General features: G+C 41.6%; 1 long non-coding RNA gene across 4 annotated transcripts in view; it reads right to left on the bottom strand.

Annotated features, from left to right (window-relative positions):
- Positions 1 to 8694: 8694 nt before the first annotated feature.
- LOC138850391 (uncharacterized) overlaps positions 8695 to 21145 on the bottom strand; it is a 39975-nt gene continuing 27524 nt past the window's right edge. The window contains exons 4-5 of one of the 4 annotated variants that reach the window (XR_011390104.1): positions 11551 to 18200; positions 8695 to 10177 (exon numbers count right to left, since the gene is read on the bottom strand). This is a non-coding gene — a long non-coding RNA (uncharacterized lncRNA). Of the gene's footprint in view, positions 18201 to 21145 lie in introns of all 4 variants that reach the window. The other 3 variants (XR_011390105.1, XR_011390106.1, XR_011390103.1) reach the window with 3 other exon arrangements.

Raw genomic sequence — 21145 nt, 5'->3', positions numbered from 1 at the left:
GTAGGTGAAAGCAGCGGGGCAGTGAGACCCTGACAGGCTCCACTGGTCGTCACAAGCCTGCTTTGTATTCCTCTCTGTGCCTGATGCTGGGAGCCACGCTTCTGTTCTCAAGCCACCTGCTTGACTCAAGAGAAGTAGCATAGCCACACCCACCTGATGGGCTAGTGCCTGCTCAGTCTACTAAGTATGCGGATTTGCTGACTGCATTATGCCACACTGAGTCCTCTGGTTTGGTGGCTTCCTCCAGCTCTGTGATCCTCCCATGTTCCCAAGAAGGCTGAGGACCCCTTAATCTCAGCCTCAGGCTGCCCTTGCCCCTAGTATCAAGACCAGGCTGGTGCAAAGGAGGCTGAGTTTAGGAATCATCAAGGAAATCCCCTGGCCCTGAATAATATCCTCCCCAGTGTTCCCATCACTGGGCTAATAATTGCCTTCTTCGGACATAAAAACATGAGAGCACAACACAGCTCTTACTCCCAGGTTTACCCGCTCATTTCAGCTTCCACCACAGGAATCCCCTGTGTTTCAGCCAGGGCGTCACGGTCTGCACACCTCAACAACAGGTTAAAAAGTCAACTGACAGGGCCAGCGCTGTGGCGCAGTGGGTTAACGGCCTGGCCTGAAGCTCCAGCATCCCATATGGGCGCCGGTTCGAGACCCAGCTGCTCTCAGCCCAGGAAAGCATAAATAGAAGTAGAAAATGGCCCAAGTCCTTGCATCCCTGCACCTGCGTGGGAAACCCAGAAGAAGCTCCTGGTTCCTGGCTTCGGATCAGCATAGCTCTGGCTGGGGCAGCCATCTGGGGAGTGAACCATCAGATGGAAGACCTCTCCCTCTCTCTCTTTCTCTGCCTCTCCTCTCTCTGTGTAACTCTGACTTTCAAATAAATAAATAAATCTTTAAAAAAAAAAAAGTCAACTGACAGAACTGGCAAAAGTCACGATGCTTTACAGAAGCAAATACTGCCCTTCCTCTCCCTTGCACAGTCGGGGCTCCTCCCACTGCCCTGCAGATCCTCCCACGTGACTGCGCCTGTTAATGAAGCTCAGCCAGTCTCTGTGACACTGCTGCTTCTCTCTAGTGGAATCTATTTTAATGGCTCCCCTGTAAAACCATTTGTTCTTTTCTTAAAGAGCAATGTTTTGTTTATCCTTGTTTTCCTGATATTCATTGTCATGCTTAGCACATAATGCTTAAGGTTCTTTGTCATACATTTTACCATAGAAGAAAGCATGAATTAGTGGAGAGGGGCCTGAAATCAAAGACCTGGTTCTTGACACTGTGGCTGCCAGGCTCCAGGACCCTAAATGTGCCCGTAACCCCTGTGAATTTCAATGTCTTCATCTATAACACTACTCAGTGTATCACAGTTCCTCCTGGAAAAGTGCACGTGAGAAAACCGAAGCAAAAACCCATATAGACTCTGAAGGGCCCTGCACGTGGATGGGATCACTGCCATGAGACCCATCTCCAGCTGGCTTCCAGACATGCTCTCCCCAAGACCAAATTGTGTTCAGCTGTCCTGGGCTGTCTCATCTGCACTCAGAAAGAACAAGCCATGTGTCTGGTTTCCATCTCAGAAAAGCCAGACGACACTGAAATCAGAGATGACCCCCTAAAATCTATCCAAAAAATGTGGACCTTTAAAGTTCCCCAGAAGTGCCATCTGGAGTGCCACATATGCTACCAGAATTTGGGGTGCCATACAATATCACCATATGCTTATTAATAAATTCCAAATATTAATAAGCCCAAGAGGGTTCTTGCCTAATATTTAGAGAAGAATTCTAAATACTGGCATAGATAAATGAGGCAGCATGGTACATTTTAAGCTTTTATTCAGTGAGAGAAATCATAGGAGAGCGAGAGCTTTATATAAGAGAGAGGTAAATCTGGGTTCATACCGAGCACCAGGAACCAGCCACATGGAGGAACATCTAGGCCAGGAAGCCTAGGGCAGATAGCCCGAAGGCCACTTACCCTGGAGGTGCAGGGCTACAGCAAGCCCCCTCCTAGCAAGAGGCCAGGGAAGACTAGAAGGGCGGACACACCGTGTCCCAGGTTTTCAACCTACTTCCAAAGGGGAATGGTTAATTAACATGATTGGCTGGTGGGCACCCAGGTGTGGCCAGGTAGGGACATGAGGTCACACAGGAGCATGACAAAGGTTTCAGGTAGGGCGTGAGGTCACACAGGGGAGTGGCGAAGGTGTGGTCTTCCAGCTCACAAACCTAGTCGATTTTAACTTATATGCCTGCCTAATTCAACATCACCATATTCATAGTTTTCATAATTTCCATGTTTATTCCTCAGTCTGCTGTGTTGGCAAGGATTCCCAACAATAAAAAGTTCAGGGCTCATCTCAAGAAGATGGTTAATCATGGCAAACCTACTCTCTGTCAATCTGGAGATGGTCATCGCCTCTCTCACACTTACCAAGGAAGGCCTTAGAGAAAGAGAACATGGAGTAAGATTTCCATAGTCCTCAACTCATTACTTTTGGTTCTGGACCTAGTATATGTAAAAAAGGTACCTAAAGTAATAATTTTCTCTATTTTAAAACAATAATTAGGGGCCAGCGATGTGGTGCAGTGGGTTTAATCCCCAGCCTGCAGCACAGGCATCCCACATGGGTGCCGGTTCTAGTCCCAGCTGCTCCTCTTCCAATCCAGCTCTCTGCTAATGGCCTGGGAAAGCAGTAGGAGATGGCCCAAGTCCTTGGGCCCCTGCACCCATGTGGGAGACCTGGAGGAAACTCCTGGCTCCTGGTTTCAGATAGGCTCAGCTCTGGCCATTATGGTCATTTGGGGAGTGAGCCAGAAGAATGGAAGATCTACCTCTCTCTATAACTCTGCTTTTCAAATAAATAAATAAATAAATAAAAAACAATAATTAATTCATTGAAAAGCAGAGACAGAAAAAGATCTTCCATACAGGTATCCCATGTGAGTGACATGAATCAGGTATTTGAGCCATCATCTGCTGCCTTGGACCCAGACCCTCCAACATAGAATGTGGGCATCTCAAGCAGCATCTTAAGTTTGGGATGGGACGAATATGTGGGACAAATGCTCACCACCACACCATTTTTTGTATTTTTCCTTAAATTCTTACCACTGCAAAGAATTCAAGAAGAGATCAACTCTGTCCTGGGTCTTTCCCTTATTGGCAGCCTTACAGAATTCACTCCTTGCTCCTTTTTCACTTCAATAGTCTCCACAAGAACAAATCTGAAGCAGGAAATTCTAGATGTATTTTTCTCCTTTTGATTTCTTACAAATCATATCCCTCTCCCAAATTCTCCCATCCCAGAAAAGACGAATGTGAGGGAATTGAAAAATAGACACCAACTACTTTGGAATATCAATAAGCAGAAGGGTCTGCCAGTAAGTCTGTTCCACCTTCTCCAAAGCTCCCCACCTCAGGAATCTTTCTACATAGCCCCACTTCATCCCAAATGTATCTACTAAGCAGAGCTACAGGAAAAACATGCATGTTTGTTTTTCTTTTTTTAAGATTGTTATTTATTTGAAAGGCAGAGTTACAGAGAGGCAGAGGAAGAGAAGAGAGAGAGGAGGAGAAAGAAAGAGAGAGGAAGAGAGAGAGGGGGAGAGAGAGAGGGGGAGAGAGAGAGAGAGAGAGAGAGAGAGAGAGAGAGAGAGATCTTCCATCCTCTGGTTCACTCCAAATGGCCACAGCTGGGTCAGTCTGAAGCCTGGAGCCCAGAGCTTCTTCTGGGTCTCCCATGTGGGTTCAAGGGCCCAAGGACTTGGGCCACCTTCTACTGCTTTTCCAGGCCATAGCAGAGAGCTGGATCAGAAGTGGAGCAGCTGGGACTCAAACTCATACCTATATGGGTTGCCAACACAGCAGGCAGTGGCCCCACCCGCTTTGCCACAGGGTAAGGCCCGCTTTTTGTTTTATAATGTTTCCCCTCTCTTCAATGTAAGGGATAGGATCTATGTAAATTGGGGTATCTTAAAGTTCAGACTGAATGTCAGAAGATCTGCATGTCCATTAAGAAAAGATGGAAGGAGAAATGGGCACAGAGCCAGTGACAAGAGGGCTTCTCCCTGCCCTCTGAAGTAATATGGAGTCAGAGTTACAAGCCTGGAATCGAAGCCACACTACCCACAACAGCAGCCTGAGTCACACACGGTTGCTCTCAAGCATTCTAAATGTGCTGCTGAGTGACTGAATTTTATGTGCATTTAATTTTAAAATTTAAAACCCATACTCAGTTCACTTATTGGAAAATAAGTGATTGATACAACTTAAATATGCAAAATTAGTTTTTCAATTGTAAATGTTGTGAAATCTAAACATAAATATTTATGATTAAAATTTATCAGAAATTAGATGTAAAATATACACCTGATTTCAAAGACTTAGTATGGAAAATATAAAATATTTTATTAATATATTTTGGGTGATTACATGTTGAAATGATATTTGGGAAATATTGAATTTCATTAAACACATTATTAAAATGACTCAATTTCTTTTAACATTTTTAGATGTAGCAACTAGAAATTTTAAGATTACCCATGTGGGGCCCACACTGTGGCGTAGCAGGTAAAGCCGCTGGTTGCCATGCCAGCATCCCATATGGACGCTGGTTCGAGGCCCAGCTGCTTCACTTCTGATCCAGCTCTCTGCTATAGCCTGGGAAAGCAGTAGAAGTGGCCCAAGTCCTTGGGCCCCTGCATGCATGTGGGAGACCTGGAAGAAACTCCTGGCTCCTGGCTTCGGATTAGCATAGCTCTGGCCATTGCGGTCAACTGGGGAGTGAACCAGTGGATGGAAGACACCTCTCTCTTTCTCTCTCTCTCTACCTCTCCTCTCTGTAACTCTACCAAATAAATAAATAAACCTTAAAAAAAAAAAAAGGATTACCCATGTGCTCACAGTATGTGTCTATTGACAGTGCTTTTCTGGAGCATGGACCACATGAGTCCAAATTCCATTTCCATCATTTTCCAGTTATGCGGTGTGCTCAGGTGTATGTTTTCTGGGCCTTTTATGAATAATAGGCTAAAATAACTAAAAATATATAAAATATATAAGATAATAAATAGTAATGTATTCCATAATGACAATGTATAATATATAAATATAGTAAGTTACTGAAATTAAATTGATCTGAAAAATAAGTGAATTTCATGACACATGGTATGCACAGTATATGTTAACTATTACTACTATTATTATACTTATAGTTGTCATGGGAACAGTGAGAAAATGGAAGGGGATGGTGAAATGTCAAAAAAAGAATTTTTTTCTTTCTTCTGAAAGCCTTGCATCGAATGTTCATTGGGGCTCGACATAAAATGCTTCACAGTTGTGCTCCCGTAGTGTCCTGCTGTGCATAGGAACCTGTGATATCCCCTCACATGCTGTGGGTCAGAACATTCTCTGTCTCCTCTATAATTCTCCACAAGACCCCAAGGACACAACTAATGAATGGGTGTCCTGATGTAATTTAGAAAGGGGCATGAGTAAAAATGTGGCACTGAGCCAGAGTGTGAAGACATTCTGCCACTTTAATAGCTTTCTACCTTTCAGAAAGTCACTCATTTCTCTGGGTTCTGTTTCCACATCAATTAAATAAGGGTAATGGAAAATGCCGTTGTGAAGAATAAAAAGATAGCAGAACTAAGTGAGCTCTGTAAACTAAAATTATCAACACTTTTTACATTTAGAACTTTTACTGCAAAAATAACTTTCCTCTTAGACAAAATGTACTTTCTTGTGCGGTACCGTATTTCTAAGAATTCCAAATTTACCTAAACTGATCTATGATAACATAATCAAACCCATACTATGCAAAGAACCAATTCTTCTCTGGGAAATGAAACATAAAAGATACTCAGTTTAAGATAAACTAGTAAATTGCCATCATGGCTCCTTATTACTAACCTGGCAAGTCTTTGAGGAAACAAGCCACAGACAAGGCAAGCACATTTCCATTCATTCTTTTATCATTTGGTTAACAAGTATATAAATATAGCAAGTTACTGAAATAGGAAACACTAGGGCAGGATAACAGGGTTCAGGTGTACACAAGAGAGTGGGTGATAGAACCTATTTTTTAAAAAGATTTTTATTATTTGAAAGACAGGAATACAGGGAGAAGTAGAGACACAGAGAGAGAGAGATCTTCCATCTGGTGGTTCACTCCCCATATGGCCAACATGGCCGGAGCTAGCTGATTCAAAACCAGGAGCCAGAAGCTTCTTCTGGGTTTCCACACAGGTGCAGGGGCCCAAGGATTTTGGCCATCTTCTACTGTTTTCCCAGGCTATGGCAGAGAGCCGGATCAGAAGTGGAACAGCCGGGACTTGAACCGGTGCCCATATGGGATGCCAGCACTGCAAATCCAGGCCTTAACCTACTGCGCCACAGAGCCAGACCCGATAGAATGTAAATTAGGTAGTCAGACTATGTCATTTAAGCTAATATCTAAGCAAACATTTGCAGAAGTTGAAGTGCAGATGTTTGGGATAGGATGATTCAGGAGACAATAACTCCTGTGAAAATCTGGGGAAGGAACTCACGCATGAATTTAAGGAACCATGGGAGCCCAGTGTGATTGTAGCAGAGCATGGAATTGAGGAATGTTAGAAGATAATGCCACCAGCACCGTGGCTCACTAGGCTAATCCTCCACCTTGCGGCTCCGGCACACCGGGTTCTAGTCCCGGTCGGGGTGCCGGATTCTGTCCCGGTTGCCCCTCTTCCAGGCCAGCTCTCTGCTGTGGCCAGGGAGTACAGTGGAGGATGACCCAAGTGCTTGGGCCCTGCACCCAATGGGAGACCAGGAGAAGCACCTGGCTCCTGCCATCGGATCAGTGCAGTGCGCCAGCCACAGTGCGCCGGCCGCAGCGGCCATTGAAGGGTGAACCAATGGCAAAGGATGTCTCTCTCTCACTGTCCACTCTGCCTGTCAAAAAAAAAAAAAAAAAAAAAAAAAAGAAGAAGAAGATAATGCCATAGAAGTACATTGACTTGGGGGCAGATACACATTTGGGGATATAGAGGAAGAAAGGTCATCTATTATCAAAATTGGACATACTGTGGAGTAAAGTGAGTATTAGTAATAATTACAGAGCAAATCATTCTAGTGTGAATCTAGTCATAAGCCAGATGAATCAGGGTGTTGGGTGGATCTATTGATAAGACATTGTCTGACCTCTGGATTTTACTCTGAAACAAATGGGAAGTTTCGATCTGTATTCAGAAATTGTGCCAAGTGGTCAGACATAAAAGTCTGGAAAAAAGGGGAATATATAAGAAAGCAGTGTGCCCTCAGGTTGACAGTGAGTAGTTAAGATTTTTTCCTAAAAGTCATTGAAAACTTGATGCTTCAGACACTCTGGACTCCAAAAACTTTTACTTTCCCTGTCAATACAGATTGTGTACCCAGTTTCCTTGATGTCGGGGGAATAGACGGTGGTTGACATGTCTGGTGACCTGGAGAGACATCAACACCAGAGGTGAAAGTCTACATCCTACAGTCAGCATCTAAGGAGAAAATATTCTTCTAAGGAGAGATGACTATGGATTAACACAGAGAATCTTTTTTAATTATCATGAAATATGCATAATCATATTTTTTAGCCATTTTAAGCATACATTTTAATACCGTTAAAATACTCACAGTGCTCTATATCTGTCACCACTGTTTATACCCAAAACATTTTTCATCACCTCCAGCTCCTGCTGCATCTTAATCTCTATTCTAATCTCTGCTTACATCTCACTCAATGCTCCATGGTGATGAGGGCCTTACGGCTGACAGACACTTACAAAAACTCTGGTCTGGGTTCTGTGGAAGGGCAATGTCACTGAACACCACTTGATATTAAATCTTCTTTGTTCCTCACTAAGACATCCCATATGGCCACAATATGTCCAGTTTACAAGCAAGCAAAGAGAAAGATAAAACAAAGCAGCCCCTACGTTCTCCAGTCTCCTTAGGAAAAGAACTCCTGAGACTCACTGCTATCCAAACAGCTGTCATGGGTGGGCCTGCAGCAAGGCTTGGGAAGGGCTGAGGGGGAAGCCCAGGCAAGTCTTGTCCTTTGCTCATGCACTTCTACTGCCTTGACAAAAACTCTGAGATGGAATTGAGGATCATTGAGGGTCATGAGGTGCCAAGCACACCCTGAGTTTCCCCAAGAAGAAAGAAGAATCCTGGGTCCCACAGGGCTCTGCAATGTTGCTGCACCTGCCCTGCCTGGTTTGCAATCAGATATAAGCAAAAAAGAACACCTGATGCAATGTCTGCTTTTGATGCCTTTGTTGTTGCTGTTATTGTTTTGTTGTTTATCAAAGTCTCTGTTATTCTCATTTGACTACAAGTCTTCATGGCAAGGGGCTTCCTCCAGCCTTGCTTCTTGCAAGTATCCATCCTCTTCCTCCCCATGCACACATGCACCAACAGGCGTTACTGCCTTACTTTAAATCTCTGGCACTCCGTTAAGGACCTCCATTTCCTCTAGAAAGCTACCCAGCCATTTTCTCTCTGGAAAATGTTAAATCCTCTAGAACTGCTTAGGAACCTGCAGAGAGGCAGGAAAAGAAAAACCAACTCTAAATTCTCAAGATTCGGATCTGAGTGGTAATCTCACTCAAGCTTCAGCATAAAGAAGAGACAGCACAGAAAAATGACACAATGACACAGGCAAGGAAGTTCTCAGATGTCCATGAACAGCTTTTATTGAATAATCAAACATCTTTAAAACACGTAAGGACTCATAATAACCAGCGTTTCCCAAGAATTAAGGATGTGGAAACGGAAGCAGTGCTGTTCCTCCTCCTGTTGGGTTAAGTGTACATTAAAGGAAGGAGAGAAATGCTATCAGAAAATATTGGCAAAGACATTGAAGCCAACTAAAACATTGTTATCATTATATGCCTATTAAATTAACAAGTTAGAAATATGAAATACATTGCTACCCTATTAACTTGCAGTACATCCTGAAAACAATTTCTAATACATATTAATAGTCATGAAAAATACTTGCAACTTTGACTTAATTGCACCCAAGGGATGTAGTTAGTGAAACAATTCAAGAAAAGATTTTCACATCAGAGTTATGCATAATAAAAACCTGAAGATGTTCACTTTAGAGTTACTTATGACAGCAACAGAGAAAATTAAAAGGAAGCAATTCTGATTAAATAAACTGCAATAGCAATGTGCCAGGCTCCATACTAGAGACACAGTCAAAAAAAAAAAAAAAAAACTCATGCTTGATTAAGACATATTCTAGTGAGAAAAACAAATAATATGTGTCAGGTTGTGATAAGGTCAATAGGAAAATAAATCAGATAAAGTAAAATAATTGAGTTTTTAAGTGATGGAACCAAAAATTAATTTAGATCATGAGTTGATGCTTTCCTCAACACTTCACCAACTTGCCTTGAATTCACTTCCCAAGGCTCAGGAAATTCACTGATATTTGTTTCTCCAAATTCCTCATGGAGAACAATGAAAGCCATGATTTTACAGAAGCTGTGAAGAGAGCACTTTAGGACTCAAGCACTTGTCCTCCTAAGAGGAGACATCCTTTTCCGTGACCAGATGGCATGACATAAGCTAACATAGGGTGAGGCCTCTTCCTTTCAGCCTCTTCTCTGATCTCTGAGCCAATGGCTGAGACCAAGACATGGCCCTACTTTTACACAAAACCTGTCTCAGTGCCAGCTTATTCTGAAAACAAGAATCTGAGCTCTCATCACACTTTTGGATGGGCAGGTATCTAGCCATAGTAAGACTTTCGTTTTACAAGCACCATTTATGTCAAAGGCCCAAATTCTAGGTTCCTTTAGACCATTCACTATGTCCTTGGCACACCAGGGTCTATAAAAGTGCCATTAAAATTTTACAGATTTCTAGGTTAAAATGTAGCCCAGCTACTCATTCCTGGGGCAGCTGACTCCAACTTTGCAGTGGCTCACTGATGACAACAAAGATAAACATAAAAATTTGCAAACAAAACAAACAGGCAAAGGGAGTAAATTGGGTACTTGCAATGTCACATTCCATTTACCATCCAGGGACTGCACATTCTCACACTAATGTACTGAAGGTGGGGACAGCAGAAGGCACCATTCTACCAACAACACAGAGAGGAGATGTTCCTCTTGTAGTCCAGTGTTTAACACCCATGCTAAACAGTAGAAAAAGATTTACGTCAGTTAGACAAACCCACACAGGTTAACACTAGCCCACAAAAATCACAGTGAGATAGGTGGGAATGGGTGTAATAATCTGTTAGTTAACCTCATATTTGATTTTTATTAATATCAAAGTAGACAGGGGGTGTGACCAAGGACAGTCTACATGTCCTTTGGAAGACACTGGGCATATATACAGTTCTCCATTTCCAAGAAGTTAAAACTACCTGGTATAGGACATAATATAATGAATCAAAGACAAAGCCAAGGAGTTCTTGTTATGTTTAGAACTAGGTAGAGGTGGTGGTTGTGCAAAATTGTAGATGTAGTAAATGCCACAAAAATGTTCCCTTTAAAATGACTAATTTTATATTATATGAGCTTGAATGAGTTCATTAGTTTTAATTTTTTTTGTAAAGTCTTCAGTTTTCTGCATGTAAGACCATGATATATGAAAACAGGCAATTTTACTGTCTCCTTGCTAATTTAGATTCATCTCTCTCTCTCTCTATCTATCTCTCTCTCTTTTTCTCTCTCTGACATAATCATTCTGCCTGGGACTTCCAGGACTGTACTGAGAATATGTGGTGAGAGTGGACATCCTTGTCTTGTTCCTGATCTTGGAGGGAAGGCTTTCCGTTTTTCAGCATTGAGTATGATGCAAACTGTGTGCTTGTTATATGTGGCCCATGTTGTGCCAAGGGACATTGCTTCTATACCTGATCTGTTGATGGTTTCTATCGTAAAAATATTCTGAATTTTTTTCAAATGCTTTTCTGAATCTACTTAAATAACAGGAATTTTTTTGTCATTCACTTTATGAATGTAGTATATCATGTTTATTGATTTATGTATGTTGACCCCTTCCCAGAGATTAATTCCTTCCATCACAGAAATAAATACCACTTGATCACAATTAAAAAGCAAAATGAAAGGACTTGCTTCTAGATATTTATTTATTTATTTATTTATTTATTTATTTTTTTGACAGGCAGAGTGGACAGTGAGAGAGAGAGACAGAGAGAGAAAGGTCTTCCTTTGCCGTTGGTTCACCCTCCAATGGCCGCCGCTGCAGCAGGCGCACCGCACTGATCCAATGGCAGGAGCCAGGAGCCAGGAGCCAGGTGCTTTTCCTGGTCTCCCATGGGGTGCAGGGCCCAAGCACCTGGGCCATCCTCCACTGCACTCCCTGGCCATAGCAGAGAGCTGGCCTGGAAAAGGGGCAACCGGGATAGAATCCGGCGCCCCGACCGGGACTAGAACCCGGTGTGCCGGCGCCGCAAGGTGGAGGATTAGCCTATTGAGCCACGGCGCCGGCCTGCTTCTAGATATTTAAACAACAAAACTACATTTGGGAACAATTTACCTGGCTTTTGAGAAGTGACTTGTCTGGGGCCAGTGCTGAGGTACAGTGGGTAAAGTCACTGTTTGCAGTGTGAGTATCCCATATGGGCACCAGTTTGAGTCCCACCTGCTCCACTTCTGATCCAGGTCCCTGCGAATGTACCTGGGAAAGCAGTGAGAGATGGCCCAAGTGCTTGGGCCTTTATACCTATGTGGGAGACCTGGAAGAAACTCCTGGCTCCTGGCTTTGGACTGGCTCAGCTCTGGCCATTGAGGCCATCTAGGGAATGAACCAATGTATGAAAGATATCTCTCTCTCTCTCTCTCCTCTCTCTCTCTATCTCTCTCCCTGCCTCTGCTTCTGCCTCTTTGTAACTCTTTCATATAAATAAATCTTTAAAATAAACAGAGAGAGAAGTGACTTGTTCCCACATAATTCAAAAAAAAAGGAAATACACATAATATTGAAAAGATATTTGTAAAGGAGAAAGCAAACAAAAAGAGAAATAAGGGAGTACGTCAACAACTTCATGGAGATCATTTTGGTGCAAACATTTTTGAAACCCCTGCACATGAGGGGTCATGAAAAAGCTCATGGAAAACATATAATATGAAAAACCAGCATACGGATTTCAAAAAACTTTGCACAAAATCAACTTATCTCTGAATTCAATTTTCCATAAATTTTTGAAGCACCCTCATAAAATTGGCAAATAAATTATATGATAACACTAAATCTAAACATAACACTTATCCCAATGCATACAAAGTAAACTTTCCTTTTTTTTTTTTTTTTTTTTTTTTGACCGGCAGAGTAGACAGTGAGAGAGAGAGAGACAGAGAGAAAAGTCTTCCTTTTTCTGTTGGTTCACCCCCCAGTGGCCACTGCAGCCAGCGCTGCGGCCAGTGCACTGCGCTGATCCGAAGCCAGGAGCCAGGTGCTTCTCCTGGTCTCCCATGCGGGTGCAGGGCCCAAGCACTTGGGCCATCCTCCACTACCTTCCCGGCCCACAGCAGAAAGCTGGACTGGAAGAGGAGCAACTGGGACAGAATCAGCACCTCAAAGGGGACTAGAACCCGGTGTGCCGGCGCCACAGGCAGAGGATTAGCCTATTGAGCCGTGGCACCAGCCAAACTTTCCATTTAAAACTGGATGTCATATTGAATGAAAATACAACCCAGTTATTATGCAATTTAACAAAACACACCTAAAACATGAAAACACTGAACAATTAAAAAGGAAACACTTATCAGAAGACAGTGAGAAAATATATTACTATTAACCAAAGAAGACTTTAACACAGATAGTACTTTAAGGACAGACTTTTTATATAGTGATTAATTGGTAAAATCACCAAGTCAATCTTCCAATTCTGAATACAGATGCAGAGACTGGACAGATACAAACAAAAATGTGTAGACCTCCATGAATTGATAATTCTTCTTTCAATGAATTCTATTAAAGAAGCAAAAATTCTTAACAAAAGCACAGACAAGTTTAACAAAATTAATAACTTTAATAAATAATTGGAAATATTTATTATTATACGTTCAATAGGTCTAAACAAAAACATCAGCAAATTTAAAATAACTTATTATATGAATATTATTTCTGGCTGGCGCCGTAGCTCAATAGGCTAATCCTCTGCCTTGCAGCGCCGGCACACAGGATTCTAGTCCCAGTCAGGGCACCGGATTCTGTCCCGGTTGCCCCTCTTCCAGGCCAGCTCTCTGCTGTGGCCAGGGAGTGCAGTGGAGGATGGCCCAGGTGCTTGGGCCCTGCACCCCATGGGAGACCAGGAGAAGCATCTGGCTCCTGGCTTCAGATCAGTGCGGTGCGCCGGCCGCAGTGCGCAGGTTGTGGCGGCCATTGGAGGGTGAACCAACGGCAAAGGAAGACCTTTCTCTCTGTCTCTCTCTCACTGTCCACTCTGCCTGTCAAAAAAAAAAAAAAAAAGAATATTATTTGTACCTTAAACTTTAAGAATTTTGCCATGGACAAGGGAAAAGTGGGGTCCATTCTTAAATGAACTGAAACTAGTTTTTTGACACCTACTCAATTATAGAAAATAGAAATTAAAAGATAGTACAAAAAATGTAAAAGCCATTTCTCTTGAATTTCTGAGTTTGTGGAGTGAGAATTTATATGCCAGACATTTTTTATCTTCAAGAATACTGTTTGATACAGTTTTACACTATGATATTTTCAGCCCAATATTACATCATAGGCTTTTTTGTCATGCCATTGTTATTTTTTGTCTCTGAACTGCTCCCCAGTGCTGAAGTTTCTCTCTCCTGCATCCAGAAATCAAAAGCTGTCTTCTAAATATAAATTCATGTCAATAAGACACCTGCAGGGCAACACCCCTAGAAAATCTGAATTCCTTTTAGAGTCAGTCTGGGTCAACACACTGAACAGTATATTCTAATTCCTGCCACAGACAAATGCATTTCCTTTTGTTAAGATCACAGCTGTGGCAAAATAAAAGATGACTTCTATTCCCTCAATTAACTGAAGGCTTAGAATCAGATTACCTACAGCTTTTTCTTTTCTGGAATATCATCAATATCTAGCCATTCGTTCCATCACAAAAAGTCATAACTATGAACTGGTTCCCAGAGCTTTTTCTAGGGGACTTCCCAAGGCCTTACTCCAGTGCAATCTTTTTCCACAGCAACCTAGACCTTAAGTCAGAGCTTCAGGAATGACTATTTGTCTGCATAGTGTAGGAACACGTATCAGCTAGAGCTCTTCATTGATTAAAGGTAGGCATGACAAAAAGAGAGTCTGAGGGGCCAGTGCTGTGGCGCAGCAGGTTAAAGCTCTGGCCTGAAGCACCGGCATCCCATATGGGCACTGGTTCTAGTCCCGGCTGCTCCTCTTCCAATCCAGCTCACTGCTAAGGCCTGGGAGGGCAGTGGAGGATGGCCCAAGTCCTTAGGTCCCTGAACCCATGTGGGAGACCCAGGGGAAGCTCCTGGCTTTGGATCGGCGCAGCTCCGGCCTTTGGGACCACGTGGTGAGTGAACTAGCGGAGGACCACTCTCTCTGTCTCTACCTCTCTCTGTGTCTTTCAAATAAGTAAAAGAAATCTTTTTTTTTTTTTTAAAAAGGAGGTTCTGAAAGATAAGGAGTAGGGACAGGCATTTGATGCAGCAGTTGAGCTGCCACCTGGAGCACCCACATCATACATCAGACTGTCTGGGTTTCAGTCTCAGCTTCACTCTCCATACCAGTTCCCTTCTGATGTGCACCCTGGAATGCAGAAGATGATCTCAAGTACTTGAGGTCCTAGCTGCCCATGTAGGAGATCCAGATTTTGTTCAGTCTCCTGAATTTAGTCTACCCAGCCCTGCCCCTGCCTGTTGCAGGCATTTGGGGATTGAAGCAACAGATGGAAAATAATCTCTCTCTCTCTCTCTCTCTCTCTCTCTCCCATTCAAATGAAGAGTAAGAAATTTTTAAAAAGTCATAAGGCAAAAAAGTGTCAGTGGCTAGTTTCAGTTGCAAACTTGACTAGTCCATCATATAACTGGGTGGTAAGCCCTGGGAAAGAGAGGACACAATTATCACAAGACTTTAAGGCTTGGCACATCAAAGTTCTTGTCCCTCCATTTCCTTTTCCAGACAAGCCTGAGCAGTTTTTCTTCTATTAATTTGAGAACTTAGCCAAAGATATTTTAAGGCAGAGAGACATGAAAGAATTCTTCCTTTATTTAATTTTCCATATTTTAAAGGAGTTCACAACTTAGAGTAGTGGGCAAAAGACAGTTTAACAGGAGGAACTCAAGTCAGAGCTAAGAAAACATCTTCAACAGATGGTCAGTAAGAGGACTTTATAGAGAAGAAGCCCAAATGTAAGCCAACAGAATGGAAAGAAGGGGAGAATATATGAGCACAAAGGTTTAAAGTGGAAGGGAGGCAGTAGAGTTCGAGTCAATAGGGTCACTGGGACCTTGAGTTTGGCAGGAAAGGGTCCAAAAAAGATGACCAGTCCTGCTTGGAAAAGGGGTGTGCCTGTCAAGTGTTCCATGGTTACAAGACATGAGGCATTGTTCTGAAATTGTAGTATGGTCTCTGGGTGCTATAGGGAAACTCTAAGAAGGAAGAAGTATTGAATTTCTTCAAGTTGCAGAAAAGGAAAAAAGCTAGATGAGGACAGAAAATAGAAAATTGGATTTGACTATCAGGCTGCTTTTTTTGTGACTCTAGTGAGAGTTGTTATAGAAATGTATGAGAATAATGAGTGAGTGGCCAGAAAATGGCAGTGGCTCACACAAGCTGTAGTTAACAGAAATTTAGCTGTCAAGGGAAGAACAGAGATAGGTCAATACATATTGGGAGGCTGGGTAGGTGGCAGAAAAAGAAGTTATTTTTAAAATGGAGGTGACAGATATATGTGTGTGTGCATGCACACTCAAAAAAGAGAGAGAGAAAGAGAGAGACAGAGACAGAGGATGCCAATCAATAGAAAAAACACAAAGAGTGAAGCTAAGAGGAGATCAGGCCAGCATCCTGGGAGCAAAGGCAAGGTTGTGCTCTAGAATAAATGTGACACTAACCTTAAAGAAGAGAAAGGCCTCCTCCTAGGAGGACTATAGGAAAAATAATACATCAACTTCAAAAAAATATATTTTGTATATCTAATTTTTTCTAAAAACTAGAAAGCATCAGGCTACCTAGTAAGATATGATTTCTCCAGGGCTCTAAGTCAAGTAAAGTGTGATTATTGATTTCCTTCCCTAAATCAATGGATGGTTCTCATTACAAGGGAAAAAATATGAAGGAGGCAGAAGGTCAAGAGCAACCATTAAGGCTCAGAACTTCTGAAATAAAATTGCTCAAAAGAAGGAAAGGAAAACAAATTGAAGCCACATTCATCTTTCTAGACTTCTGGATATGGATAACATATTGAGCACAGGTTTGAATTTCACTTGCACCACTCCCTCCTTCTCCATGCAGTGTATGGCTTTTTTTGTTTCCAGTATTTTTATTATGATAAAAATCAAATTTGAAGTCAAAAAGAATAAGATAATAAACACTTATATATCCATCAGCATAATATGCCCAGATTTAAGACGTTAATATTTTATCTTAATTGCACATATTATATTGTGGGTCTCTGTGTAAATTAATTGTTCAGATTCAGGGGGTGGCACTGTGGCGTAGCGGGTAAAGCCACCGCCTACAGTGCCAGCCTCCCATATGGGCACAGGTTCAGTCCCAGCTGTCCCACTTCCGATCCAGCTCTCTGCCTGGAAAAGCAGTGGAAGATGGTCCAAGTGTTTGGGCCCCTGCACCTATGTGGGAAGACTCAAGAGGAAACTCCTGGCTCCTGGCTCCTGGCTCCTGGCTCCTGGCTCCTGGCTTTGGATCGGCGCAGCTCTTGCTGTTGCAGCAAACTGGGGAGTGAACCAGCAGATGGAAAACCTCTCTCTTTCTGCCTCTCCATCTCTCTCTGTATAACTGCCTTTCAAATAAATAAATAAACCTTTAAAAAATTGTTTAGATTCAAGATGTCAACATTTTGCCTTAATTGCAAATATGCTTTGTGCTACTATGTAAATTTATTGCCAAACCACTTGAAACTGAGTTAGATATAATGATATTTACCCACTAAATACATCAGCAAACATTTCCTAAATTATGAAGTCTCTTACATAGCCTGGATGACTTTTATCCTGTTCAGAAATATTAGCAAAAGTGCTCTGATAGCATAAAAATCCAGGCCATACTGAGGTTTCTCAAACTGAGAAAAAATGCTTTTGTGATGAGTCTTTCCAAACTAGAATCCTACAAAGACTTATGTACTGAAGCTATCTGCTTTTTATCATTGCTCAATTCCGAAGCCAAAATAAAATAAAACATAAATTGCTTTTTTATCCCCATGATATGGGCATTATAGACTCTTGAACAGCAGTCATGAAATCACCATATTCCTGGCTTGCTCTTTCTCATAGCATTGTTTAACACATACCTAAATCTCCTGTATTCCCTTTTTACTGGGAATCCGAATGAAAGTCTTAGTTAAACACAGATGAAACCTTGCAGGTAAGGGCATTTTGAAGGCAGTGCTGTCACATCACATCATGTTACTCAGGAGGCACACAATGTCAAGCTGCCCAGTATCAGCGAGGCAGAGCTCGATAATGACAGGTGTCTATCTCAAATGATACCTCATCCTTTGCAAAGAGCAAATAATCTGTAGGGTGATACTTCTGTCTTGTCCAAATATTCTATTTCTTAACAATCTCTCACATAATGGTTCCAAAATTCATCCATTGATCATTCTTCCCTGAATTGATGATTTAAAGACAGCAAATGGTGGTTTCTACTGGCACCATTCCTTCTACATTTATTAGCTGGCAGTTTACTGCAGTATTTACAACAGTTCTTCCATTAAAAGGCAAAGTGGTAGTCATTTCAAGTATTACTAATATTCTGCTTTGTGTTGTGTTGCCTTGTTTTGTTTTCTTCCTGATGAGAGTATTAATCAATTTTTGCTTCAGTAACAAACAATCCAGATATTTCTTGCTTGCAGGTGTGTGATTTGGCTGGCTCAGTGTGACTCTGCTGGGCTTTGTTTCAGGTAGAGTGTATGCTTTTCAAGCCTCAACTCTGAGCAGAGAAGAAACAGCTCCCAGGGACCTCCTCTTCTTTTACTGGATGCTCTGAGTGCCAAAGAGAGTGAAAAACATGAGACCCCCTCAAATCCTCTGCTTAGGGCCAGCATGCTGTTCTTTCTACCCACTCTGTATCTGCCAAACCAAGTCACAAAATCAGTACAGGGTGGCAGTGTACTTTGACCTTGACAAAGAGCAGAGGAGAAAATTATTATCTAAAGTTAGACGTGGCCCTATAACTCCTGTGGCAGACATGGCATACTTAGCACCTTCCTTCCCACTGCCAGTGCCCAGCACCAATCTAAATTGTTGAGTCTCCATAGAATGGCGGATGTCCTAAACAGCACTCTGGCCTCAGAATCAGCCCTAAAGGCATTCGGATCCAGCTGAAAAGCCCATGAGAGTATTTCAGGCATGGAAAGCCAAGACATTCTGTCAAAAAAAAAAAAAAAAAAAAGACCTAAATTAAAGATCTCCGTGAGTGAGATCCCAGTGTAAAGAACAGGTCATCAAAGAAGGAGGTACCTTTCTCTGAAGGGAGGAGAGAGCTTCCACTTTGACTATGACCTTGTCTAAATAGGATAAGAGTCAGTAACCCAAAAGGCTTCCATAGCCTTGGCAACTCATGACTGGAGCATAGGGAGATTACTGATGCCATAAACAAGAGTGTCAATTTGTAAAGTCAACAACAGGAGTCACTGTGTACTTACTCCTCATGTAGGATCTCTGTCCTTAATGTGCTGTACATTGTGATTTAATGCTATAACTAGTACTCAAACAGTATTTTTCACTTTGTGTTTCTATGTGGGTATAAACTGTTGAAATCTTTACTTAATATATGCTAAACTGATCTTCTGTATATAGAGAATTGAAAATGAATCTTGATGTGAAGGGAAGGGGAGAGGGAGCAGGAAAGGGGAGGGTTGCAGGTGGGAGGGAAGTTATGGGGGGGGGAGCCATTGTAATCCATAAGCTGTACTTTGGAAATTTATATTTATTAAATAAAAGTTAAAAATAAATAAATAAATTGTTGTGTCTCTGTCACTTTGCATCTCTAATGAAAACAAAGTGGATGAGAAATACCTCCCAACTCAGGAGAAACACACAGTGAAAGTAAGAAATGAATGTTCTAGTTTCAAGCTACTAAGACTTTGAGGTTGTTACTACAGCAAAATCTGCAGACCGACATATATTGTCAGGTAAGGATCAATGACTTCCTTTTCGTTACTCATTTTCAAAGAGTTGTTTTGCTAATAGGCTCCATTGTAGCAAATAAGCCTGCATTTCCTCTTTCACTTTTTATTCTTTCCCATTTTTAGTGTCTTTATGAACTCAATTTTACTGTTATCATCAGTAACATTGTTCTTTTCAATGCTCATATTGTCCCAAATTTAGCCAATGGAAGCACCTTGAGGCTGGACTCTTTAGACAAGACTCCAATGTTTCTAGTATTTCTCTGATGCAATTTTCTGATACAATAAGTAATCTTAAGCTCAGCTTAAACTTTCCCTGCCTCAAGCCTAGAAGTAGCCATATCTGCAAGGATACCTGGTTCCGTCTAGTGAGAGTGGTCTTTTAGAAAACAATACTTGAAGGGCTGGCATTGTAACATAGGGGGTGAAGCCACCACCTGCAGCGCCAGCATCCTCTACTGGCAGTGGAGGAAGCTCCTGGCTTTGGTCTGACCCACCCCTGGCTGTTGCAGCCATTTAGAGAGTGAACCAGTGGATGGAAAATCTCTCTCTCTCTCCCTTCCTCTCTCTCTATAACTCTACCTTTCAGGTAAATAAAATAAATCTTAAAAAAAAAAAACACTTGAGTATCAGGTATAATCAATATTACTGGAGCACAATGGTTTCTAAATTCTTTCATTCCCTCTCTGTGTCTGTCTGCTTCTCTCACCACACAAAGGCTTACAGATCACATATACATAGATAAATTAGTACAAATATATAGTTCTATAAGATGTATTTTATGTAGATTATGTGATTATATACCACATATTATCATTTTTCTTTATTTTAGATTATTGTGTAATAATTCTATATATCTCTGTGGATATTTTGGCACTTGTATACAGCATACACTGATCAAATCAAGGCAGTCAGTACTTCTATCTCTTATCATTACTCTACATTTAGAATCCTCAAGATCCTTTCTTGTAGTTTTTCATAAAAAATAAAATGTGTTATATTTATATTGGTATTACCAACTCAGATTTAACTTTACACAATTTCTCTCCTCTTGTTTCTTATGTCTTTTTTCTCATAAACTGAAATCCTTGAATCCTAATATTATGAATTTCTTTATGTATTTATGTTTTTCTACAATGTGCATAAAATAATTGCAAAATTACAAAATCAGCAAAAAAAGCTACTGAAATTTGAAATGTCCTTGTGTTTTTCTTCTTCATGGAAACATGCCAGCCAAAGTTATAAAGTCAGAATCTGTGTGCAAATACACCCGGAACAACTCCTTTTAGTGTACAGTTATATGTTGTCTAACAGTTATGTGATTCAGTGGTTGTTTGACAGCATTTATTGGGAAGGTAAGAGATGCGCAATTTGTCTTGTACAAGGGCACCAAGACAGTGTGCTCTGCTGCTCTTTTGTGAGTCTCTGTGTCACCATCACAGCCATTGTCCTGCCATTTGCTCCTAAACGCTCTCTTCTTATGCCACAGAATTGACTGTGAAAAACACTGGGCATCTACATCCCTCCACCAATTTTACAAAGCCTTTTATCTTCACAGTCCTTGATCTAGAAGACTGGGTTAGCGTATATAAAATCGCCACGGTGGGGAGAGGGGGACACCATTGTAGAGAAGGTAGAAAGATTCAACAGAGAGAAGATAAAGGGAAAGAGCTACAGCCCCTAGGAAAAGTTGGGCCTGGCTGGGACTGTTGGAAGAGACAGTTGGTTAAGGATATCCATGCGAGGTTTTTAAAAGTTCATGGAAATGTACATTATGAAAAAACTGTGCATGGATTTCAA

The sequence above is a fragment of the Oryctolagus cuniculus genome, chromosome 7 (assembly GCF_964237555.1).
Source record: "Oryctolagus cuniculus chromosome 7, mOryCun1.1, whole genome shotgun sequence".
Taxonomy (NCBI): domain Eukaryota; kingdom Metazoa; phylum Chordata; class Mammalia; order Lagomorpha; family Leporidae; genus Oryctolagus; species Oryctolagus cuniculus.
This window is presented reverse-complemented; position numbering and strand designations above follow the sequence as displayed.